We start from the raw sequence: 27,492 nt of genomic DNA on the forward strand, positions 1-27,492 counted from the left end.
CAAGGGTATCATTTGCTTTTACCATTATTCTATTAAAAATTCAATAATTTATATTTTTGAGTGATTTTCGGAAGTGGACCGTATATGGGAGCTATGACCAATTATGGACCGATCGCCATGAAATTATGTCGTGTGATTAATTGCTATATGAAAGTTATTTCTGTTAAATTTTATGTGCATACAAACATTTTTAAGAGATTTATGCACGTTAAAGTGATTTTCGGAAGCGGGTCTTATATGGTAGCTATGAGTAATTATGGATCGATTATCATAAAACTAGGTGACATGAATTCCGTATATATTGTTACGAAATTGTACTTGAATTCAAATATAACGATTTTAACGGCTGATTTAAAAGTTGCATAATGCTTTCAAATAGCAGTGCCCAAACTTTAACATATCTGTGGGCATTATTAACATTGAATAAAAGCTTTCAGTTGACCATTGATCGTAAGTATGGCAACGCTGTTTGCTGCGACCGTATATTCGAATTCGAATATTCAGTTAAAGAACATTGTAGAAAGTACACCACATATGGCGTATGTATTAGAAAGCTCTAGAATATACGAGCTTTGACAGTTAAAGAGCAATCTAGAGTGCAGATGGCAGTGTTATAAATAGTGGCAGAGGTTGCAGTCGTTAGTGAGTTTATCAGAGACGCTATTTGAATAAACATCAACTGAATGCCTGTTTTTCAAGTGAATTCGTGTACATCTTAAAGTGTGTCTGTTTTTTTGAGAATTTATAAGCGTGTATAAAAAACATTGAGTGACTATTTAATTCTGTGGTTGTTGTACATTTTAATAAATAAAGAGTTATTACAATTTTTAAACTACTAAACGGCTTTTATTTGCAATCAAAAGTATCCTGTTTATTTAAAGGAAATAAACCAGCGTTTTAAAAAGTTTAAAACGTGTAGGTACCTACAGTGGGGAGCTCAAATGAGTACATGTTTCAATTTTGTGCACTTCTTATGGAATAAAAATAAAACTAATAAAGCAAATCCAAAAATTTTTTCTGCCATTTATTTTATGTTTAATATGTAACAAAATGAATTACAATTCAAAACAAAAAACATCCAGTTCTAAATAAAAAAACAGACAAAACTAAAATAACTCGCATGTACTCAATTTTGCACCCCACAATAACTTTAGGGAAGAATTGCATTTTTTAAAAAAAATTTCAAAATCCTTTATTACGTAAATCAAATTTTACACGCATTGGCATATTTTCTATAAATTTTTCATTAACTTTTTTTGGAATACTCTCTCTCTCGTGCTCAATCCGCTGTTAAAGCTCGTACAAATTGGTAGGAGTTAATCGGTATTGTTTCAACCGCCAATTCACGATTCACTAAAAATTCTCAATAGGATTGAAATCAGGACATTGAGCTGATAACTGCATTAATAAGAAATTTTTCTAGGAACACCATTCTTTACGATTTTTGACGTGTGTATTGGGTCACCATCCTATTGAAAAATTACTTCTTCTGCAGGATAAGCATTATAATTTACAAAGCCAAAAGATGAATGTGAAAAATACAAAGATGATTACGTATTGAGGTCGGTATATCGAACTGGACACTATTTCGGTAGAAATTTTGCTCACTAAACCATTTTTCAAAGTTTTTGAGGAGTGCTTTAATTCGCCGTCCTGCTGTAAAATAACTTCTTCGACTGACTGGTGCTCTTATCTACAAAATCGGTATGGCAAGTCTATAAATTCGGTGTGATTAGTCTTCAATATACGCAGATAGTCTTCTTAACTCATTATTTCGCCGATTTTTTCAAAATTGGTGACACAGTAAGGAAACAGTAAAACACGGTAATGATATTGGGTTGCTTTATATGGTGCCACCTTGGACCAATGCAATGAATCAATGAAATAATGGGAAAAGAAAACCATCTGCGTATTTTGCAGACTCACCATACCGATTTTGTAGTCTCATCATCACGTTTTTGTATATAAAAGAGGAAATCCTGCAGAAGAAGTAATTTTTCAATAGGATGGTGACCCAATGCACACGTCAAAAATCGTAAAGAATGGTGTTCCTAGAAAAATTTCTTATTAATGCAGTTATCAGCTCAATGTCCTGAGTTCAATCCTATTGAGAGTTTTTAGTGAGTCGTGAATTGACGGTTGAAACAATATCGATTAACTCCTACCAATTTGTACGAGCTTTAACAGCGGATTGAGCACGAGAGAGAGAGTATTCCAAAAAAAGTTAATGAAAAATGTATAGAAAATATGCCAATGCGTATAAAATTTTATTTACATAATAAAGGATTTTGAAATTTTTTTAAAAAATGCAATTCTTCCCTAAAGTTATTGTGGGGTGCAAAATTGAGTATATGCGAGTTATTCTAGTTTTGTCTGTTTTTTTATTTAGAAAAGGATGTTTTTTGTTTTGAATTGTAATTCATTTTCTTACATATTAGACATAAAATAAATGACTGAAAAAATTTTTGGATTTGCTTTATTAGTTTTATTTTTATTCCATAAAAAGTGCACAAAATAGAAACATGTACTCATTTGAGCTCCCCACTGTATATAAATTAAACATTTATGACCGATAAAGTCCAATTTCGGGAGGACATTTGTATGGGGGCTCCGTCCTTGGTGTTAGACTAATATTCTTCGACATTACAAACATCTGCACAAACGCATTGTACCCTCCCCACTATGGTGGTGTAGGGTATACAAAATGTATTGTTTGCGTGATATACTTCTCCACTTCATCTGAAAATATGTTAACTTCAATTTTGTCAACTACATGTTGGAAAACATCATCAAATTTTTATTTTTTCGTTAAGAAATTGCTTTATAATTTTTTAAAAATACATATTCATTTGTGATTGCATTCAATCCACCGATCTTCACCGAAATTTTGAAAGCTTCCACGAAGTTACATTTTGAATACAGTCGCAACACTTTTAAGGTTATGTTAAAAAAGTGGCCTTATTTCAAGAAAGTCAAACAAATTTATCACATTTTTTAACAAAAAATATTAACAGCTTACTTAATTTATTGTTCTCCAATTTCACTTTCTTCTTTATAGCTCGCGAAATTATTTAACCCTTAAATGCATATTGTGGCCAATTGTCTACATTCCAGTTCCACTTAATTTTAGACGAATATAAGCTTGATACTAATTCAGATTCTCATTCCGAAAAATCAAATGGATTACAATAAGTCTCAGCTAAAGAAATTATAAATCAAATTAAAGCTATAAGAAATATAATAAATAAAAATCAAATAAATATTTGATAATTTATAGAAAAATAAAAGAAAAAATCATGCATTTAAGGGTTAAACAAGCAATTAAATCTTTGAAATCAACAAAAAAAAAAAAAAGAAAAAGCTTATTTAGTTAGTTTGACTCTTCTTTATAAAATGGCATTAAGACAAGTGCAATATTTGCATTTGAAAAATTGGACTTTAGCACAGTTTTGGTAGCCGTTGTGCACTGTACGAAATTTAGCTAAAAAATAGCGAGACAGGAACAATATGTGAGGGATCTTTAAACTTTGTCTGAATCACTTATATTTTTACGATGTTTGGCTGAAAATGGTCAGGATCGGCTTAGTGGGAATGACCCATTTCATATAAAGGAAATAGTATGTAGTTATAAATTAAGAATTATAGTCGTTATAGTAAAGCTTGACATGAGTTATTTTTGGACATAAAATATATAGAAATGGGTGGGATCAGCACTGTGGAGTGGTATCTCACAAACCAAGTTAGTTTCTTAATTTCGAATATCAAGAGAACTGTAATTGGGAGAGTCTTTAAACTTTGTGTAAATTACTTTGATGCCAGTTAAATCACCCAGCTCAGTCATTTGATCTCAACCAGATTGAGCATCTATGGGACCACTTGGAAAGAAAGATTCGGCAGCACAATATAAAGAGGAACGATCAGCTAAAAGCCGTCATAATGGAAAAGTGGTATAAAAGAGATTCCCTGACCACAACAAAGCTAGTCCATTCCACGCACAGCCATTTAAATGCTGCAATTGCTAAGAATGGAGGACCTACCACATATTAAATGCAAATAAGTTTTATATTGGGATTCCTTGCCTTAAAACGGTTAACTGTACGGAGACTTTATTGGTGATACTTTTCGTACAATTTTGAATTTATGTAAATGTTTATGTTTTTAATGAAAATGTTTGTAGTTTTTATACCCTACACCACCATAGTGGGGAGGGTATTATGCGTTTGTGCAGATGTTTGTAACGCCCAAAAATATTAGTCTAACACCCACCTTAAAGTATACCGATCGACTTAGAATCACTTTCTGAGTCGATTAAACGATGTCCGTCCGTCCGTCTGGTTGGCTGGCTGGCTGGCTGGCTGTCCATGTAAACCTTGTGCGCAGAGTACAGGTCGCAATTTTGAAGATTTTTCGATGAAATTTGGTACATATTATTTTTTTGGCTCAAGGACCAAACCTATTGAAACTGGCTGAAATCGGTCCATTATTTCACCTAGCCCCCATACAAATGTTCTCCGAAATTGGATTTTATCGGTCATAAATGTTTAATTTATATATGTATCTCCACAAATTCCGCTCCAAATAAGTTTTATATACACAAAATTCATGTCACCAAATTTTGTTACGATCGGTCCATAATTAGTCATAGCTCCCATATAGACCCGCTTCCGAAAATCACTTTAACGTGCATAAATTGCTTAAAAATGTTGTATACACACAAAATTCAACATAGTTAACTTTAATATAGACTTAAATCACACGACGTAATTTCATGTTGATCGGTCCATTATTGGTCATAGCCCCCATATAAGGCCCACTTCCGAAAATCACTCAAAAATATAAATTATTGAAATTTTAAAAGAAAAATGTTTTTGCTATTTTACTTAGTGTAGGGTATTATATGGTCGGGCTTGACCGACCATACTTTCTTACTTGTTTTATGTTGATTTCTAGTTTACAATTATAAAATGAATTAAAAAAATTGTAAATATGTATTGAAAAGTGACCATAAATAGTTATATTAAGAGTTTATATTAAGAGTATGTCTGTACGGAGACTTAACCCTTTCAGACATTAAATAGAATTAGTTGAGATAAAAAGCTGAAATTTCAGTGTTGGCTAATTTGAGGCTGCTAACTAAGAATATGAAGTCGAATTACAGGTAAATCGTCACACGTGCCTGTCAGATGAAGTCAAATATGTATATTGGGCGAATTTTCTTAAATGACATGTATCTCATAAATAAAATTTAAAAAATTAATTACTGAATCAATTAAAGGGTTAATTGATTCAGTGTATAGAATACAGTAATTTTGACTTACCTGCACAACCAACTTTGCAAGATATTTTGTGCAGGTAAGTTACAAAATTTCGTCGTGGTTATAATACCACTTCACTTTTATTAGGTCTAAAAGATTTTATTAGAAAGATTGTTGATAGGAATGATTTGGTTGTCTTAGTATCGCTTGATTTGTCTAAGGCGTTTGATCGTGTTAGTCATTCAATGGTAATATGGAAACTCTGTGATTTTTTTAAATTATCTTTTGCTGCTTGTAGGTCGATATTTTCCTACCTTTCAAATAGAAGTCAGTTTGTTCAGTGTGGTGAGCGTCGTTCTATATACTCCTTGGTCACAAGTGGTGTACCGCAAGGTTCTGTGATTGGTCCGTTGTTATTTTTATTGTATATGAATGATCTTATGATTGTTGTTGAAGGATTTTCTTGTCAGTTGTTTGTTTTTGCTGATGATATTCAGTTATTATTTCCTGGTGAACATCAGTTTACGGATGTCCTAGAATGTGTTGTTAATACCGTATTGTCTTACATTTCTGACTGGATGAATTGTGGACTTTGTGTTAATCCTGATAAAACCAAGGCGATGATTTTTAAGTCACCTAGGACAGATGTGAATCTGTCTATTATGATTGAAAATGTAGGTATTGAGTTTGTGGTGTGTATAAAATGTCTTGGTGTCTATATTGATTGTCATCTTAGTTTCGAAAAACATGTTGATTGGTTATGTAACAGAATTAATTATAAACTTCGGAGAATCTTTACTTACCTTTATATGTTAGAAAGAATGTTGCTCATGCATTATTGATGTCTAACATGTTGTAGAGTAACTTCGGGTATTGTGGACTATGCGTCTAATGTGGACCAGTGTCTTTTTTCAGAAACTATTGAAGGTATGTTAACACTGATTTGTCGTACATTTTACAATTTGTTTTAAACGAAAATTGCACATGAGCTTTCATGAGTAATTGATATGTTGGCTATTTATTCTTGTATTGAAATTAATGCGGGAGCTCAACATTTTTTTCGGCCCAAGTAAGAAACAAAATTTGGTACAGTTACTTGGTAGAATTTAATGTTTGGTTGTTTTATATAGTTAAAGTGGACACATTTAGATTATTAGGTAAAAATAATTGTTTACCACTGTAGCCCAAGTTCGTCTAATGTGGACCACTTAAATTACTTGAATATGTACTAATGATCCACATTACCCGACAATAACTATGTACTTTGTAAGCAATCTATCTAAGCCAAGAACGCGAGTTTTTAGTTTGTATTAATAATTTATTAAAATAAAATTTTTTAATCATTCATGATTAGCTGGTTCATGAATTGTATGTATTAAATACTAGTCCACATTACCCTCTTATGGTTCATGTGGTCCACATTACACTCAAATTTTTTTAATGCTGGTTTTTGAGTTCCTTACAATATTTTCTCATAAATTTTTTATCCTTTGACGGAAAAAATTTTCAACAGCAAAAACAATTAGAGATTACATTAGCTAATTTATTGCTTCACAACTTTTTTAATATCCATATATATTGTGACCGAAATTTAGAAAATACAAAACGGTAGTCCACATTACCCGAAGTTACTCTATTGTGCTGCAGTTTTTACTGGGTTTTGTGGTGTTTTGATGCGTAGGTATAATCTTCTATTCAATAGAATTATACGATTTGTTTCTAATCTTAGAATTAGATCACATGTTTCTGATTATGTAATTAACATTTTGGGGTGTAAATTTAGTAGATTTATAGAGATTAGGCTACTTATGCAGTTTTATAAGATTATTGTAGCGGATACCACTGAGTACTTGGTAAGACCTTTTGAATTTTCGAAATCTTTAAGGAATCCACAAATAATTTATCCTCGAATTAACAGTTCAATTTATGAGAGATCATTTCAGGTTCGAACTACAAGGATTTGGAACATTCTACCCAAATCCTTAAGAAGATTTATTTTATTAGATAATAACTATAGAAACAAGCTTGTAGAATATTTTTCCGTTAATGATCATTAAATTGAAGATAACTAAATTTATAAATATTCCTATTTTGAACGTAATTTATAACATATCTTATTTAATTTATTATTATTTTTTTTTTAATTTTCATGTTTAATTTAATATCTAGTTTAGTGTTTCATATCCAAATTGTTTTAAGCGATTGCAAATTTATGTAGCCATATTTGGGCCATATTTGGCCCAATGGGCTTGGTTAATAAAATTGTATTAATTTAAAAAAAAAATGTAAAATTGTTCTTTTTTACATACATCCATGTTTTTATATTATTTTACCGTTTTTAAATTGTTCCAACATATTAAAAGCTTACGCTATCTGATTATTGTAACACTTTATGGGAACGCAGGATAATTATATTTTTTCAAAGTATTAACACGTGAAACTCACTAATATAACTAATATAAATATTGAAAACATTTTACATGAAGTAAATTGTGTAAATCGTATCATATCAATATTTTAATTGCGATTCAAGCATTTTTAGTTATTTCTGGATGTAAATGTGTTAAATTTTTTATTAATTATTTAATTTAAAATTCTATTTTAAAGGCCTTATTCATAAACAATTTTTAAATTTAAACAACGTTTTAAAATTAAATTTTGTATGGAATTTTTGCTTTAAAACATTGCACTATGAGTCCAAAATCCAAAATTGCAGCAAAAATTATTTCCAAGGGATCTAGTAGCATTATAAAAATTTGTGTAGAGACTGTTTGGCGTTTTCTTGGGGCTCCGCTATAAGTAAATTTTGGTTAGCAATTGTGTATGTCTTTGATATTCCCTATCGTTATAAAACTTAATACATCAAGCAATCATTCTTCGGTAAAAGTAGTTACAACAAATTTTAGTATGTTTCTAGAAAAATTAAAATTATTTGCGTCGGTGCAGTTAGTTGCAAAAAATGTTAGTATGGCATGAAGACTGATCTTCCCACAAATAACCACATATCGCTGGCTTAACATGCAAAGGCTTTAAGTCCATATTTTAAAATTTTACAGGAGAGACAAAAAACATTCAAACTTTTTTTTGCGTAAATATTTTTGAATTCTGTAAACGCAATTTTTTTTTTGTATTTTTCTTTGTTTTCTATGCGCGTAAAAGCAAAATGATAAAATAAGTATTTGCCTTTTTCTATTGCTTAGTTTGTATTTTTTGATGGACTTAGGTCTTTTTCTTAGAACTTGTCTTTCATTTCTTATTTACTACTTTTTATACTCTTCACCATGAGCGGCAAGGATTTGTCATTCACTTTGTAATTTCTACATTTTTCATTTGCGACCCCACAAAATATATATTCTGGATCGTTACAGATAGCGAAGTCGATATAGCCATGTCCGTCTGTCAGTCTCTATGATTAAATCAACTTTCTGTAGCCCCTAAATAGCTTACATACATGATTCATACATAAATATATCGGGAATTCTTCCGGCTCGATTGCTATTAAAAATCGACAACATCGGTCCACAAATGGCTGAGATACCAGGAAATACCAGGATAACCTAGATTTTTGGCATATTTTTGATCAATATCTGGATTACTAAGTCATTAATATAGACAAAATGGGTATCTAATGATAGATATGTCAAAGTCCATTGAAACGATGTATATAAGGCTATAATAGTAAGTTGGACCTAAAATGGGTCAAAATCGTTTTTAAAAATTATCAAATTTTTAAAAATTAAAAAAAAAATTTACAAAATTTGGAAAAAACTTTTTTAAAAAGGGTATATAATGTTCGGCACAGCCAAATATAGATCTCCTGCTTGTTTTTCACTAATAATTTTAAAAAACCAAAAAAAAATTTTAAAAAAATTTGAATTTTTTTTTTAAATTTTAAAAAACTATTTTGAAATTTTTTTTTAAATTTTGTATACCTAAAAAGATATTTCGATAAAATGTGGTACATACACATTTTTAGGCCTAAGGACGAAGCCTATTGAAACTGGATGAATCAGTATATTTCCTCTAGCTTCCAACAAAAATACTAAAATCTCAATTTCTAAAAAAGTGGACTTAGAGCCTTTTCATGTTAAGCCAGCGATATGTATCATTCCTTGGGCAAATGCAAGCAATGCCAGTTCTATACTACAGAGGACAAAAACCTTTTTCGTAACTTCACAAAAAACATTACTAATAAAAGCACGAAATTTTATAAATAATATGAACATTTAGTAAAATATTTTATGTTTTTTTTTTTTTAAGTACACACCTCCGGTATTGTAATCCATTTTGGTAAAATCTTAGTTATAACTAATTTAAAAAAAAAACACTTCCTTAAGTAGTTTTTACTTTTTTCAGCTTGAAAACTTTATTTAAAAAATGCAATCTTTCACAGCTGATTATATATACACTGAGTGGCAATTGGTATAAGTTTTGGCTTTTATATCGTCAAAGTGTTAGAAATTGAACCGTCATTTTTTTTTCAATAAGCGAATGTTGAACATTTGAATTTTTGCCGCAAAAATTGGAAATGGGCACATAGTGCATTGTTTAAATTTAAATTTTTTTATGAATATGGAGGTTAATGTTTAATATTTATTTATATATTTATTTTTATACGAAAACTATGGCAAGTGAGCTTACTTGAAAATAATAATATCATTATATAAGCTTGAATGACATTTCTGTTTACTTACACACAGCTTCAAATATAAGTTAACAACACTAGTGAATTATTTGATTTTTTAAGATAATGAAAATCATAAAATCTATTCATCGATTAAAATTTAAATGATTCAGTTTGTTGCTGATTAGGCTGAATATTAGGTTCGGTTTTGAAAAAAAACGTTTAGGTCGGACTTCAATGTTTTTCATTATCTTAAAAAAATCTAATAATTCACTGGTGTTTACTTACTTTTGAGGCTGTGTATAAGAATGTCTGAGAACAGCATATAAATTAAATAAATATTTACTTACTTACTTACCAATTAATTGTTAAGCTGATCAACAGCAGTACTTGATGACTTGTTGTGTTTTCGTATAGTTCGGAATAGTCCTTGCACTGTATTTACATTATCGTCTAGCAGTTTATCTTCATCGTCTTCTTGCACTTCTTAACCAGTCTTCACGACACTGAGCATTTATGAAAACAAAAGAAAAGTTAAATTAAATCAATTATATTTTTACAATATTTATACATGTAGATATAATTGTATGTAAGTAGTATGTATGAATGTTGTTTAGATAGATATAGTATGTAGATGAATTCAATTGCATAATAGTGACAATAAATTATAACATACAACTCACATAAACATGGTACAAAGCGTCGATTTTTTTCTGGACACAATCTTGATGATTCCTCTTCTTCTTTGACCAAGGACAACTTACAGACTAGACGTTTAACAAAGTCATTGACAAATTGTAATTGTACTATTATCGTACTCGTCGTTGAATCACTTTCGCAGTTCATGGCATTGAGACAATGAAGAAGAATCAATTGTCAATTGTTTTGCGTTGTTATAGAGTTTAACGGTAATCGCACTCTGTCTATTCTGTATTCTCGTCTTGTTTATTAGAATTGTCTATTTCAGATAGAATGTAAACACAATGCTCGATAGTACACTTTTAACAATAAAATTAATAAACTTGTTTTTGCCCTAAGCTGTGAACAAATCTTTTCAAAAAAAAATAATAAATACAAAATAAAGTTTTTAAAATTATACTAAAAATGGGATTAAATTTTAAATTAAGACAGAAAAATAATAATTGTAAATACGAAAATTGGTGTGCAAATAAATTCATTTATTTTAATATCGTATCGACTTTCTACTCTAATGCACGTACAAACAGTTGCATATCGTCAACTTAAATGCAAACGGACGTAAATGCACAAAAATTCAAAATCAATTTTATGTTATGTATAAATTTTATATAGGAAAAAACGAGACATTACTTGTTAAAATCGGTTTATATTTCCAAAAGTTATTAAACCTTTTCAAAGAAAGTTCAAAACATTTTAGGTTGTTAATTAAAAACTGTACATTAGGGCTATAACCTAATTTTGGTCCTAGCTAGCACCACGCGATGGCAAATGTTGTGATATATACGATAACATTTTTTTCGGGTTATTCTCGAATAAAAACCTCACCCACAATAACGATTTTTTAAAGTGAAATTTTTAATTTGTTTTAATAGTAAAACATCGGATTTTTACCGCAAATTTTAAATATAGATTCGTGCCAGGTTGATATATTGATAAAAAAAAAAAAACTATTTGAGTTTTTTGGATAAAAAAAATAAAAAAATTATCTCCAAACTTTACCGCGTTTTGTGGGTGAACTTTTTTGACAACCACGAAAAAGTAATTCAAATTTTTTTAAATAACTCTCAATGTGCTAGTCGACTATGCTAGGGCCATTTTGATATTTACAAAACATGTAAAAAAGTTATAGCCCTACTGTACAAATATTTTTGTTTTTTTTATTCATATGTACCGGTAGAGAAAATACTAAAAAAGGTGTTAGTGAAAAGTTGAATAACTTTTACAATTTTCATCCTGTTTTGTTAAGAACAATTTTTTTTTTTGTATTCTTTAATTATTTTTTTAAGAGCCTAATACCTTTTCCCAGGCCGAATTTCTTGACAGTTGAGTGGATTTGCCTCGCGTGGTATAAAATTGAAATTATTATGAAAAATCGGGCCAGAAATATGAAGGCACTCTGTGCTGTTTTTAGAAATTTCAAAGCCGTTTTTGTAGAAACTCCTCAATATACAGTGGTGGCCAGGAATTTAAGACAAAAATTGTTTGCTAAATTCCACGTGATTGTCAATTATTTTTTCAAATATTTCCACAAATATGTATGCATGAGTATTGTTTTAACACACAAGTGTGTTTTATTCGACTGTGTCAATTCATACACATTCACCACGAACACATAAAATTTTTCTACAACTTGACCAACAATTTTTTTTTTAAATAAATATATTTTCTCACATTTATATCATTATATTTTTATTATTATCAAATATTCGGACCAAATTTCGTATTTTTAGTTTCATTAGTTTCGGTCATATCATGTTATTAACAGCGGATGTTCGCTGAGGTGGGTCAACGTATTTCCACATATCTTTGTCCATATATGTTTTACCGATTTTTCCAAACATTTTTCAGAAACTAGAAACATTAATAATAAATTTCATACCCTTAGAGGTCCTTTTATTTTGGCTCTATCGCACTTAAAATTCAGTTGATGAAAAAAATTCAATAATTTGTCTTAAATTGGTGGCCACCACTGTATACATATTTCAGTGTTTATCGTGCCTGATTTCATAAATTATTGGCTTCTATTGTCACAACTGCAAATGGCTTGCCATACAATAAACATCTTTGGGAAATTTGTTTCTTTTTTTTGTCCAGTATTGTTCTTGAACATTACCTCGTTCATTAGCCACATAAAAATCTTGACCCGGAAGAAGTCTACCAGTACACAACAGGTGTATATTTTTATATAATTTGACTTCAAGTTCTTTAATGCATTGGGATCTGGAACTTTCTCATCTTTATACGACTTAACCCAGCATTAGCTTTTTATCTTTAAGAATTACTTTTAGTTTATTTTTTTAAATGTCTTTTAATCAAGACCTTTTTAAAATATCGTTGACTTTCCGATTTCTATGTACTTTTTTGATACACAATTAGAAAATTCTGGAATATAATTGGACATTTCTTCAATACTTCTGAAATACAATTAATTGCAAATGGTTTAGTCTTCAATATTACATGCATTCTAAAAATTTCGCGATATACACTAAAGAAGAGATGAACATTTTTTAAAAGCACTTTTCTGAGCTCTTATTTGAGTTTCATGGTCTTATTTTTCTCGCTTTTTATTTTAAATAATCTACAAAAACTCTTCTATTTAAAAAAGTCTAAAAACTCTCAAATTAGTTTTAATGATGGAACAGTTTAGAAGAATTTTCTTTTTAAAAACATGATCTCTGATGTTTCTTTTCATGAAATGATTAATTTTGTGTACACATTTCATAATAATTAATTAGAATTGATGGTCAAATCAAATTCCAAAAAAGTCAAAATTTTCAATTTACATCTGATTGATTAATGATTAAGATCCATATAAATTTTGTTTTTAAAAAAAATTATGTTCTACTTTGCACATCTTATCAATAATAGGTTTATTTACTTCCAAAAAATCCACTGCTATGCCTTTCACTGCCACTTGAAGTAAAATATAACGAATATATATAAAATATAAATGTTTGCAAATATATTTTCAAGATAGTTCTTATTTTGTTAACATTTTGAAATAACTAAAAGCCAGATTTTTAAATGGGGTTTTAAAGTATTAAGGCAAAACATAACGTAATTCAAAATAAGTCCTAAAACACTAATAGCCCATGTACTTTTTCTTTGGCCAGTGTCAAATTTTTGTAGAAATTTCGCATACGTTATTAATAGATTAAAAATTCTATATTGGCATATATGTAAATAACATTACTTATTGTTGTGATTCAGATTGGCATAAATAGTTTTGAATTTAATATTTTAACAAAAATAGAAATAATATAAATAGTATTACATAGCATACTAATCAGTAATTAAGGCTATATGCATAAAATAAACGCATAGAACAGAAGGAGAGAGTAAAAAATTACTCTGTTTTCACACATACGGGTGATACAAAAACAAAATACATGCAATACATGCAATACATTCTCATGAATTAGGTTTTTGACAACAGACTTAGGTTTTTGGCTCTCAGTTACCTATCTAGTTATTGTCTATGGCTATATGTATTTGTATAAAGAATAAAAAGTATTCTTAAGTATTCTGAGAACTTCATTGAGGCAAAGGTTAATTTAAATTGCATATAGTATTCCTGCTATTTGTGTTGTTCCTGAATGCTCTACCATTTAAATCGAGTATTCAACCTCTCACAACGAGCTGAAAAATTAGACGCGAAAATCGGTGTAGCATTATAATTAATTAGGGAGCGCTTTTCATGATGAGAATTCTCTGCACTTAATATATATTCGTCGTGTTCTTTTGTTATCATTAAGTCAGCTATTGATATCCAATAGGGTATTCGAATTATTCGATTTTTCTCTTGTTCGAATAAGAGATTTTAACTTGTTCGAATAATTCGATCACACGATTAAAATTAATCGAATTATTCAAATAATTTTAATTTTTTAAAAAAGTAAAGAAAGAAGTTTTGATGTCGGTTTTTTAAAATTTTATTGTTAAAGAAAAACAAAAAAATAACATTAAAGTTAACAATTCAAGTAGTGATAATGTTAAAAAACATTCGAAAACAAAGTCTATCATTAAATTTTCAACAGATATATTCCGATCAGATTAACTCCCGAACAATCTACAAAACAATTGATTAGCAAACCCATTAGTTTCCGTTTTGGAGCTATGCTTTAAATAATGTGAGCTAGTTGGACATGATCCTGAATTCAAATACAATATTCATTAATTCTGGTTTTAAATTGAGTAACTAATTCTTTAGTAAATTAATTAATCACTATTTCTGAATTATTTATAACAAATTGTATTATACATCAAGCTCTATCAACGTTGCAGAATCTTTGCTTAATAAAGTGGTCTTGGGGATTTAAACAAAAAAGGGAATCTGTCATCCTCAATATCACTTTCGACGACCGTTTCAAAATCACATTCTCCATCACATTCAACTCCACTTTTATCTAAGTAAATATTTTGATTATTAATTGCAATTCTTCTAATAGTTCGCCAGCTAAACAACAAATATTTTATTCCGTACCTTTTATTTTCCTTGTTTCAAGTCCTAAGTTAAAAATTTTGAAAGATTTGTTTTTAGAATTGTAACTTTTGCAGTAATATTTATATATTTATAGAAGGAGTTATCGGAACACTCATCTACAGTGATCGAAAGTCCCTTTGTCTTTAGTTATTTGTCGAATTTCAGAAACAAAGCAATTTTTGTGAGTCATTATTACTTATTTAAATCTGAAATTATGAAAATTTTTAAGCAATTTAATAAACTTAAATATATATGAACATTTATTCGTTTTATTCGATTATTCTACATAAAATTATTCGAATTATTCGTTATTCGAAAATGGCCATTTTTAAATTGTTCGAATAATTATTCGTAAGAAAATATTCGATTAATCGAACGATCATTAGTCGAATGAATACCCTAATATCCAGTATGTATGTACGTGCAAATTGGGTTTATTATCAAAAGGCGTAAATTGTAAACTTCAACAGTCAACTTATTAGCCAAACAGCTTGATCAAGAATATGTCAGAATGTACAATGCCTAAAAGCTATTTTGCTTTATATTCACGATCTTTAAATGGTTATCGAGTAATTTATCTCTTTTAGTACACACCGTACAATTTTCATTTTTTAAAGAAACATCTACCATGAACCATATTAACAAACTTTTTAAATTTATTTTATTCAGAGATCGAAAATAACTCGTCCATATACCAAAAAACCGAAATTGTGATTTATATTTTTGTGATAAAAATAAATCACTGAAAATAACAGTTATAAAATGATTTTTATTTAAATGGTTTGGTATGAGATAAACAATTCATTTGTTCTTGTTCTTAATATAAACAGTTACTTTCTCTTTTATTTACATACAATAACATATTATTAGTAATTGTTAACAAATTATGGAAATAATATGATAAGTATGAAGTCTGAGTAACAGAAATGAGAATTTTGTTTTAAATTGTTATTAATCTTTTGATAAATTTTATATATTTAAGCGTTGATTTGCATAAAATGCATTTTTGCGATTTATTTTCCATGTTCGCAAATAAAAGTCACAAGCTGACCTTTACGAAAAAAATAAATTATAAATCACTCATCCAGATTATTTGTGTTTGTTATACATATCATAGATATCTATTAATGAGTCTGTTGCAATAATTTCATTATCGGAATAGAATCAAATATTACCTTATGTTCATGTTTGACTATTTTGGAAATTGACAATAAATTAGAATGAGGATCACTAATTCATTACAGAATTATTGGCTGTAATAATTGCAAATTCAGAACAGTTCTTTAATTTTCGAACAAACATTGTTACACATGTGGGACGTTGCTCCTGAATCGAGCTACCAATCAATTGATAAAGATAAAGTTTTTTTAACATAGTTTTCTTTGTATTTTATTATTGTTTTTATTTTTAGGGTAAAGTTTTCCTTATTTTGAGTCTTTGCTACATGTGGCTTAGTGACAAAATGTGAAGATTTTGAGTTTGTAGATTTTATCTTAAATTTTTCACGTAATATCCAGATATTTGCATACTGGAATTTAAATTCCCATTAACATTAGTTGAGAATAATCTGGGTGAACCGCCAACGTTAACATGCCGTTCCGTTCATAAGTAATTTCCATAACAACACTAGAAAGAGACCCTTGGACTTCCAAACCTATATAGTGTGTTACGTGAATCATTTCAAACATGGCCATTTTTACCAATGATCCTCTATAGAATTTGTTTTCGAAACAGACATCCAAATTTGTAAATATTTTAGTTATTTCATTATTATAGACCTCATGGAGTACCACTAAAATATTGCTTTTGGTCATGGACTTGGTTCCTTTCTCCTGTATTAACCACCTAAATATACTACCTTTTATATACTAAGGCCCGTTTTCTACAAAACACCTGTTACTAAATGCCGATAAACTGTCCGTTAACAATTTTGGTTTTCTCAATATACCGACAAAAAACATTATTTTCAGATGGCAATATCTCTCAAGTGACAACATGATTACATAAATCAGCTGTTTAATGTGGCCATCGACAGCCGGAATCTTTTGAAAAATTCATTATCCTGCATGTCTGCCAGGTAGTTAGGCCTGCCATGATAAACTCTTTCAGCATTCATTTGGAACTCATGTTCTTCGAGTTCATCCTCCATCAAATTAATGTTAATTCCTCTATTAAACTTTTTTTTTATAAAATCTATTTAATTTCGTTTACAAACACATAAAAACTATGAACAACAGTCAGCTGATTGAGAGCTAGTTTCTGGGATAGAGATAATCTACATTCTTCGCTTAAACCTAAATTAAATTAAAAATTGTGTTTCTCACTTATTGTTTATATGCTATATAATCTCGGTTTAACTGAGCATCATTGGTGAGTTAAACCTAAGTATAAAATGCCAAAGCACAAACAGATGGAAAATAAAATAAACAATTCAGCACAGCAGCTCTTTGTTTGTATTTGCTTTATTAACATCAATATAATTTTTAATATACATTTTATATACTTTTATGTCGCTTTTTCTTTTAGAAAGTTAAAATTTACAAAAAAAGTTATGTAACGCGGATGCTTTTTCTTATAAAATGTATAGTATTGCCATATTTATATGAAAAATTTGAAGAATAAACATGTGATTTGACTGAAAAGTATGGCAATGCTAACAAAATTAATCCACTAGTGAGAAACACAATCATTGGTTAAATTCCGGCAAAATATGTTTCAGGATTAATATAACAGCGTGTTAAGCTGAGTTTAACTGACAAGTAAGAAACTAGCTCTGAATTTATCAGTATATATAAATAATTGGCAGATGAGGTCGGGTTAGCTTTGCGGCAGAATAGAAGCAAATGAGAAAACCAAATTTCTTTAATCTGCAATTTTTCGTTGGGAAAAATGATAATCACCTAGTGAGAAAACGGCCCCAACTCTGTTAAATGCATAACAGTGCACTGGTATGCATTACAAAATGTGGTTTGTATCTCTACTAGTTAAATACGAATATATCTTCTTCACACACATAAAAAATCGAAATTTTATTTCTCTAGTTTCAATGAATAATTTCCTATTAGTGCATATTTTTGCAAACATTACACATTTTATAGTGTATTTTTCAGTTTTAGTAGATATTTCTGAATATTTTTTGATTTATAGTGCAACTTTTATGTGCAGATTTTCGATTTTTTGTGCTCGATTATCTCAGCCCTGGTCATAAAATTCGTACATTTAGTTTTTGAGCAAATAAAACATAATGTGAAACATTATACATGAATTATATTCGCGCAAAGACCTTAAATATTTATTTCATGTACATACATAGGTTTTTACGTTATTTACTTAAATGTTTGTGATTACTTTTAATACATAATTGAAAATACTAATTTGCTAGTATGTAAATGAAAGTTTCAGACCAACCTCGTATGATATCGATTATTAAATTTTAATTGGAAAACTTTATTCAAAAGGAGTACGTACATACATATGATGTGATTAATTTTCACTTTCAAATCAAATAGCAACTATTGCAAATGTTTCAAATTTTCTTGAATTATGTTTGACATGAGTTTAATTTTAATAATTTATGATTATGTTTGGTATGTTTAAGTAATGAAATTTCTAATTACTAACAAAAGATAAAAGTGAATATAAACAATTATTATTAATAGTAGATATTATTATTAGGAGGGTGTTTACACACACACACGCAAACATCATTCCATACATACAAACATACACACACAGATACAAACATTAGCACAACAAATAGAATCTCGTAAGAAAACTTGGCTAAAATTTAGACACAAGAGGTTTATATTATTATAATTTTAACATTATTATTTAATTATGTTTTACGTGTGTAAGTATCCTGCAAATATTTGACATAATAATGTATTAAATTATTTCATTTGCGCCCGAAATAGCAAGAAAAAACACAAACAAACCGACACACAAATATTCGTATGCAACAAACACTCTATTATACACAAAATGCTGAATGCACGACAAAATCATACATGAATTTTCTTTCTTCTGTTTTACTTTTTGTCTGCTGCTCTTTTCGCCTTTTTGTTAATTTATATTGTTTATTTTCACAACCATTTTAATAACTGTTTATAAATTATTTCATTCTTCCACTGTCTTCTTGTTTTTCAAAACACATTCAATTAATAACAATTTCCAGATGAAATTTTCGCACTGATTTTAAATGAAGTGAAAAACACAACTCCGAAAGGAAAGACAAGAAACGCATAACAAAAGCAAATTGCAACACTATAGAAAATGACAAAGAAAGTACAAACAAAATTATGACATTTGCTTTTTGCTCTCTTTCTTACATGCGTGTGAAGAAATAAAAAAGTGCAAATCAACCGCAACTAAACTTATTTTTACAAACACCTGCATAGCTGAACAAAACAATAACGGCTATATGCATAAAAAAACGTTATTGTAGATTTACGGTTATATGCATAAAAAACCTTATTGTAGATTTATTTAAAACACAATTTTGTTAACGAACACTTTCTGCTATATGCATAAAAAAACCTTATTGTAGATTTAAAACACAATTTTGTTAACGAACACTTTAGCTTTAAAAACCATTTATAAAAGTGTTGTATTCATAAACGTTTGTTAAAGGCACAATTACTAATGTACTGATTTTTGTCTAAGCTGGCAATGCTTCTCATTTATTTCCCCTTTTTCGTTGTTAGTGTTGCTTTCAATTAGGATAAAATATTCGTTAATTTTTTTTTTTTTCATTGAGTATTTTTAGTAATAATACATTTTTGAAGATAATAACTATTTTTTAGATAAAAAATGTATATTTTATTCTAGTAAATTTATATAAAGCTAAAATGTATTAATGTACAAACTTTTTTATATAGTTTATTTCAATTATAATTTAAAGTATTCGAATGACGAATATTGTGTGATAAAATAAACATCACTGTTTTATAATTTGTTTTATTAATTTATTTTTATTGACATTTTGTTAAATTTTAACAAAATTTAATGAATTTCTATGTGGAAACACATAGTTTTAATTCCGGAGTGGGTATATTAGATTCTGTGGACCTTCTTCCACAATGTTTACACATTTTATTACTATATGGCGTTGCAGGTTAAAAGTAAATGACAAAAATGCCGATCAAATTCACTTGTGAACCTCATATAGTTCACTGCCGGAGGAATATCAAACAAAATCATATACTAGTAAAATGGAACTTAATCGCCAGCGGAGTGGAAATTGTGCTTAGCAATTGCAATAGTATCATCTATTATTCCAAATTTATCTTTAAAATCCTCTTTTTTAAGATAAAAAGTAAAAATAATTCCTTAAAGTAGGTTTAAAGTAGGGTTGAACCTACTATAAAATTTTTACATTTAACAATTGTTTATCAAAGGTATTTTAAGCTACTAATCGTTTATGAATACAACTTTATGAAAATTTTCCTATAATTGGTTTATAAACCTTTTGTAAATGTTTATGCATATGGCTGGAAGACTTTAGTAATTTAAAGTCACAAAAATATATTTTGAAGGTGTTTTTTTTATTTTCTAACTTCCATATTCATAAACAATTTTTAAGTTTGTCAAAGGATTATAAAACAAATTTTGAATGGAAATTTTGTTTTATAAATCTGTTTATGCATATGGCGGTAAATATGTAATTGTACATACATACATAAGTAAATAGTTATTTTATAATATGTGCGAACTATAATTGTGACGGTTTTCAAACTTCATACGAATCAATTACTTATCACTGCATGAAGTTTAATCAAAAATGGGATGGGCCGGAAAAAATGGTGAGTCGCCTCCCATACAAAGTAAATAGTCATTTCTAAATATTTTGTGAACTATAATTGCAAGATTCTTCAAAATGGCTCTTTTATAATTTTGCATAGTTTCACTGAAATTGTTCGGGATTGAAATAGTGGGCGTGGCAGTTCTGTAGAAGTTCTGTAGTTCTGCAGAACTATAATTATAAAAGTGTTTAAACTTTTAGCAAATTAATTTCTTATTACTGTGCAGAGTTTAGCTGAATATAGACGGAATTAGATTAGAGGGCATAGCATCCAAAATGGGAGGGGTCGGATAAGGAGGTGAGTCACCTCCCATACAAAGTAATAATTGCAAGGTTCTTCAAACTTTGTCCACATAGCTCTCTTACCATTTTACACAGATTGGCTGAAAATGTTCGGGATTGCATTAGTGGTTGTGGCACAAAGTAAATAATTAATTTTGAATATCTGGAGAACTATAATTCTAAGGGACATTATTACAACTTGCCTTTAAGTTCGTAATAGTAAAAGTTAACTTTAAGGGTACCTTTTTCTTTTACTTAAAGTTAGCTTTTACTATTATTAACTTAAAGGCAAGTTGTAAAAGAATTTAAACTCTGTATCAAGCAATTTATTACCATTCTACGTAGGTTAGCTAAAAACTAATTTATTCCTGTTCCCTGTTCGAAGTTTAGCTAAGCATGATCGGCTTAGTAGGAATGACACCTCCCTTATAAAGGAAAGTTAAAGTAAAGCTTGATATTTACATAAAAGGTTTAAAAATAGGTGGGATTAGAGCATTGGAGTGGAGTGGTATCTCCGATACAAAATTAGTTAGTTATTTTCGAATATCAAGTGAACTGTAATTGAGAGATTTTCAAATTTTGTATGTGTTATTTTCGTATTTCCATTCATATTTTTTTAATTTTACTAGGTTAGGGGTATCGAAGTGCAGCCGGGTTATGCTAGTATATATAATTCTTTTCTTAATTAAGTAAAAAAATATATTTTTTTTAACACTAATTTGATTTACATTTTTTATTATATTAGCAACACTATTTCTGTTTTGAAGTTGACAAAAATAGAAATTAGCCTAATTGGGCAGCAGCAGCAAACGAAGTCGCAAGGCGAATTTATACAAGGTGGAGTCAGTCAAACAGCTGATAATTTTTTTTTGCTTTTTTGTTCTAACAACTGTCAAAGCTTGTTTTTATATTTAAATATCTACATATTCTAAACTTATTAACAAAATATTTATTGTTTACATAAATAAGTAAAGCCCTCACTATTCAATTATCTACACTATATTAAGTTTAAATACTCATTTGTTTAATTTTTCATTTTGGTTTTTTGACATTTGTTAAGACCAATCGTTGTTTTTGTAGAACTGACACCATCTTGTATGAATTCGCCTTGCGATGTCGTGTAGTCGTGACCCCCTGTCTATACTTGACAAATATTTATCATTACAATTAACAAAGTTGTCTGAGCAAAAGCACTAACAATTTTGTCATAACGTAGCAATAATACTAATAAATGGAGACTATACCTAATAATTTTTTATCTTGACAACCATTTTGAAGTTTATCATGATAAAAATTTGTCAGGTATAGACAGAGGGTGAAGTTGTGCTGTCGTCAAAATTATCGTTTTCATATAAACGTGTGTATTCTATTTTTGACCAAGATCCGGCATCACTGTCAACGACAGAGGAGGTTTTTTTTAGCGCAAATTTTATTTTTTGTGTATTTTTCAATTTAATTTTATTTTGACGATTTTCCGAATATTTCGGGCACACTTTTTGCAATAATTGCGATAGTGGAACCTGAGGTAACATGGACGAGGACGGTACGGATGGCGACAGTAATGTCAATGGCCAACAACCAACAATATTTGATGAGCCATCACAGGCAAATCTGAATTCTAAACGTAGAAGATATGATGGATCTCCTACCAATATTGATGTCTCCCATCTGGGTGAAAACAGATTTGCTTTATTAGCTGGTTTGGAAATTGAGAACAATGAGGAACAGCCCAAGCGGGGAAGAAATGAAAAAGCTGAAACAACTACAACAAAGAATACGCCATATTGCCCACCAATATTTTTATACAATGTAAATATAAAGCGCCTAGTTGAGCAATTAGAAGCGAAAACACCAAAAATTAATTTTAAAATAAGAAATGTCAATAAACATAAAAGCAAGCTTTATTTATCAGATGCATTGGTACACACTGAAATGATGGCGATCTTACGTGAAAAAAATATACAGTCGTACTCTTACACACCAAAAGAGTTGAAGCAAATGTCATTTGTCCTAAGAGGTTTATATTTCGATACCGAGGATGATGAAATAAAAAACGCTCTGGATAAAATTACTCCAGATGTTGTTACAAAGGTTAGTCATTTTACAACTCCACATTCGATCAGAAATGCTTACAACACCGGGTTGTTTTTGATCACGTTAAAACCGGGAAAGACACTTAGCGACATTTCACATATTAAATATCTGCTTAGTCAGTCTATCACTTGGGAAAGACCGAAAAGTAAAGAAAAGGAAACACAATGTCACAGGTGTCAGCGATGGGGCCATATAGCAAAAAATTGTAATTCTGAGTACAAGTGCGTAAAATGTGATAAAAAACACATTCCAGGCGAGTGCCAAAGATCAAGGTCTGAAGGCTCAGATCCGTATTGTGTGAACTGTGGGGAAAGCGGCCATCCTGCAAACTGGAGAGGTTGTACTGCCTACAAAAAATTTATTGATAGTCGACAGGAGCGAATTAAAAAATCTCATGAGGAGAAAAATATGGCCAAAAACAATGTAAACAAAATCATAAGCAATTCGCAATATACCCCAGGAAAATCTTTTGCAAGTTTATTTCATGCAAATACAAACCAGGAGCCAACACAAAAACCACCAATCGTCATGGACTTTTTGAAACTTGCCAGCTTGTTTTTAGAATCAACAGAATTGTCGTTAGAAGAACAAATCAATAATTTCTTAAAAGAATACAAAACAATGACAAAACATGAAGCCAAAACAGAATTTTTGCGCCTCCTCAACAAAATTAAAGCTGAATATGGGCCATAGATTCATAAATTTTGTATCTTTTAATGTCCGTTCTCTTGTAAACACCAGTCGACAAGCTGAACTCTCTAGTCTGCTTCATCAAAATCATATTGATATTGCCCTTTTACAAGAATGTCACCTACATAAGAATAAGAAAATTACTATTCCTGGCTATAACGTTATATATGACTACTCACCTATAGGAGTGGCTATAGTACTAAAAAAATCAATTAAAAACAACAGAATTAATATTGCTGGAACATCGCTCAGTAATGTTTTTATTCAAATAGAACTCATTGTTAATAATTACATCAAAAAGTTTTTAGATGGTTCAGTATACGTACCTTGCATTCATGCGTCTCAAGAGCTACACAACGACCTAAACAAGATTATTGATGTGTCCAGAAATTTTGATGGGTTTGTAATTGGCGGCGATCTAAACGCTAAAAGCACTACTTGGGGAGACAGTTCAGATAACGGTAATGGGAGAACAATCCGTAACTGGTTACAAGGTAATTGTTTAGACGTGAAACGAGTTTGCGATGTATCCCCTTCCTATCCCAATGGTTCGTCCTACCTTGACCACTTTTTATTAAGCACGAACATAATAGACAGTCTACATCCTAATTATCAAGTCAAAAGTCTTCCAACTTTTTCAGATCATTTTCCACTGAATTTAAAACTGGAATTCGGATCAGGAAATCTACATCTTAGAAATCCGTCAGTAATAACATCTTACAAAAACACCAATTGGGACTTATTTCGTAGAGACCTTGAAGCTGCATCCTGTGATATTCTTCCACCTACCATCTGTAATTTAAATAATGAAAATTTGGACTCATTAATTAATGCATTCAACTCAACAGTTGCTACAGTACATAATACTCATTCGGAAAAAATGGAAATCACTGATCGCAAGAGACCTTATCCAGAAAACATTAAAAAATTTTTTAAAATAAAGTACACATGGCAGAAGGAGTTGAAAAAAATCTTCCATCGGAATGGCAACAAACTTAATCGTGAGTATAGAATATTGTCAAATCAAATCCAGCTGCTCAAAACAATTATTAATGAACTGGTTAATATGGAAGAGACAAAACGATTTAGCAATAGGTTATCAAAAATCCAACCTGGTCCAACAGCATTTAAAGATATATATCAAATTACTGGAAAGTCTAAATCGCCTTTTTGCCATCAAATTATTAATAATAATGGTATAACAACAAATCATTCAGAAATTGCTGTTATTTTTAAAAACCACTTCTCTAATGTCTTTAGTGTGGTAAATCCTGTAAGGTCTGCCTCTAACGTTGAAAATCAAATTGCAATATCCATCAATGATCTTCCTAGTAATATTTATTCCTTTGACACAAATTTTAAAGCAGACGAAAATTCTGATACTCTTCATTTTATAAATATTGATACCATAAGATCCCATATTAATAATATTAATTGCAAGAAATCATATGGGCTTGACAATATCTCAAATTTCCTAATTAAAAAATTCCCTGACACAACGCTAAAACTACTCACGATAATCTTTAATAATTGCATTAACAATGGATATTTTCCAAATGCCTGGAAAACCGCCAAAATCCTGCCTATCAAAAAGAAAAGAGACAGTAAGAAGCCAGAGGAATTTCGACCGATATCCCTATTGTCTAATATTGGCAAATTATTCGAGCGTATACTGAAGGAAAAACTGGAAAAGGAATTCATCATTGAACCTATTCCAGATTTCCAATTTGGGTTCAGAAGACATCATTCAACTCAACATGCTTTGCTAAAGTTTCATAATGACGTGGTCCACAATCTAAGGGAGAAAAAATGTTCTCTAGCTATCTCATTGGATATCGAAAAGGCTTTTGACTCCGTCTGTCATAAAAGTCTAATATACAAACTTATAAATCTTAGCATCGATCCTTATCTTCTGAAAATATTGAATAGTTTTTTCACTAAAAGAGAATTCTGCGTTCAAATCAACAACACCACGTCAGATACCAGCTTCGTCAACATCGGAGTTCCTCAGGGCAGCATATTAGCGCCACTTCTTTTTAATATATTCCTCCATGATTTCCCACATCAGTACAACAACTCTAAGGCGATTCTCTATGCCGATGATTGCCTCATTTATGCTCATGACATCTCACCATCAGAAGCTTTGAACAGGGCAGCTATTCATCTTGGCATAATAAACAATTTTTATAATGAATGGGGAATAAGAATTAATGCTGCGAAGTCGGAAGCCATTTGTATCAGAAATGCATCCGGCAAATGTGCAAAGTTTGTGGTCCCAGAGAGCAAATCACTACAACTTTCTCTAAACGGTGTGGAAATTCCTCTTAAAAACACTATAAAGTACCTGGGAATAAAATTTGACAAACTGTTAAAATTCAATGGTAATGCGAGAAATCGTCTGGAAAAGGCAAGGAAAATATCAGGAATGTTTTCAAGCCTTTTGTACAACAAATACTTACCAATAAGGACAAAACTTCTAATTTATAAAGTTGCAATCAGATCGGTCCTCATCTACGGGTTTCCCATTTGGTTCACTATGTCGCCAACGGTGGCCAAGGAGATTGAAATCTTTGAACGTGTAATACTGAGGAAGTGTATTGGGAAAAATTACCAGAATGAGACAAAACGATTCTCAAACAATTACATATATAAGAATGCAGATATACTACCTTTTTGCCGATATGCCATGGTACAACAAAAAAGTTTTGTTGAAAAGCTTTCAACACATGACAACATTCTTATTGAACAAATCTTTCAACAAGAGAATCTGACAACTTGGACTTCCTTTCCGTACCTCTCTCCGATAGGAATTCTCCACGAGAACATCAATAATGATCCGGATCCTTATGCTTTGCCATCATTCTATTTGAAATCAGCACCTGGTGTACACAGAGGCTGAAAATATTATTATAAGATTTTATTATTTGTAACTGTTACTATTATTATTGTTGTATATATATTATTATTTTTTTTAATTAATCTGTGATATTTATAATATTTACCTTTTATTTTGACTATATGTTCCGTTCTCATTGGAAATTATTGCATTTATATGCTTTCGTATTTTTAACTTACACACTTAGCTACATTTATGTTTTGTTTTGATACACAAATTCTGCATTTATATGCTGTCGTCTACAATATATTATTTACATTCTGTTTGTCAATGTTATTAACAGAATATTTGTTATTTATGTTTTTAAGTGTTATTTAGTCTTAAGTTTGTTATTTACAGACATTCGCTCTGTTAGCCAAAGTAAAGACCGAAAGCAAGTCTTGTTTGTTTTCATATTCATTTTGTAGAAAATACATATCCTATTTCATTTATCTACATTGTTGTGTAATATCCTATTTTTGTTATTAGAGTAAGACAAATATAGCTCTAAGAATTATATTGTTCTCATTGTATGTAAGACACGAAAAATGTTATCGAAAAGAAAAAAGACTTAATAAAAATTTACTTACTTACTTACTTACTATTTTTGACAGATTGAAGTCGGAAGCCTGCTGTCTTCAATGTGTTTAATGCATCACTTGCGAACCCCATGTAGCTCTCTGCCGGAGG

The 27,492-nt window shown here is 29.9% G+C and overlaps 1 protein-coding gene and 1 long non-coding RNA gene across 6 annotated transcripts in view; both read right to left on the minus strand.

The window, feature by feature from the left end:
- Positions 1 to 19,269, minus strand: part of enc (encore) — a 75,869-nt gene extending 56,600 nt beyond the window's left edge. For 4 of the 5 annotated variants that reach the window (XM_065506278.1, XM_065506276.1, XM_065506277.1 and 1 more), the window contains exons 1-3: positions 19,069 to 19,269; positions 10,563 to 10,929; positions 10,238 to 10,385 (exon numbers count right to left, since the gene is read on the minus strand). The gene's annotated coding sequence lies outside the window, so the exon portion shown is untranslated. Of the gene's footprint in view, positions 1 to 10,237; positions 10,441 to 10,562; positions 10,930 to 19,068 lie in introns of those variants that run through there. The other variant, XM_065506271.1, reaches the window with a different exon arrangement.
- A 5,309-nt stretch (positions 19,270 to 24,578) lies between these two features.
- On the minus strand, positions 24,579 to 27,015 carry LOC135955052 (uncharacterized). The gene is made up of 4 exons (XR_010576279.1): positions 26,930 to 27,015; positions 26,597 to 26,822; positions 26,387 to 26,511; positions 24,579 to 24,719 (listed from the first exon to the last, which is right to left on the minus strand). It is a non-coding gene; the product is annotated as an uncharacterized LOC135955052 (long non-coding RNA).
- Between the last annotated feature and the right edge of the window lie 477 nt (positions 27,016 to 27,492).

This window comes from Calliphora vicina, chromosome 3 (assembly GCF_958450345.1).
Source record: "Calliphora vicina chromosome 3, idCalVici1.1, whole genome shotgun sequence".
NCBI classification, from domain to species: domain Eukaryota; kingdom Metazoa; phylum Arthropoda; class Insecta; order Diptera; family Calliphoridae; genus Calliphora; species Calliphora vicina.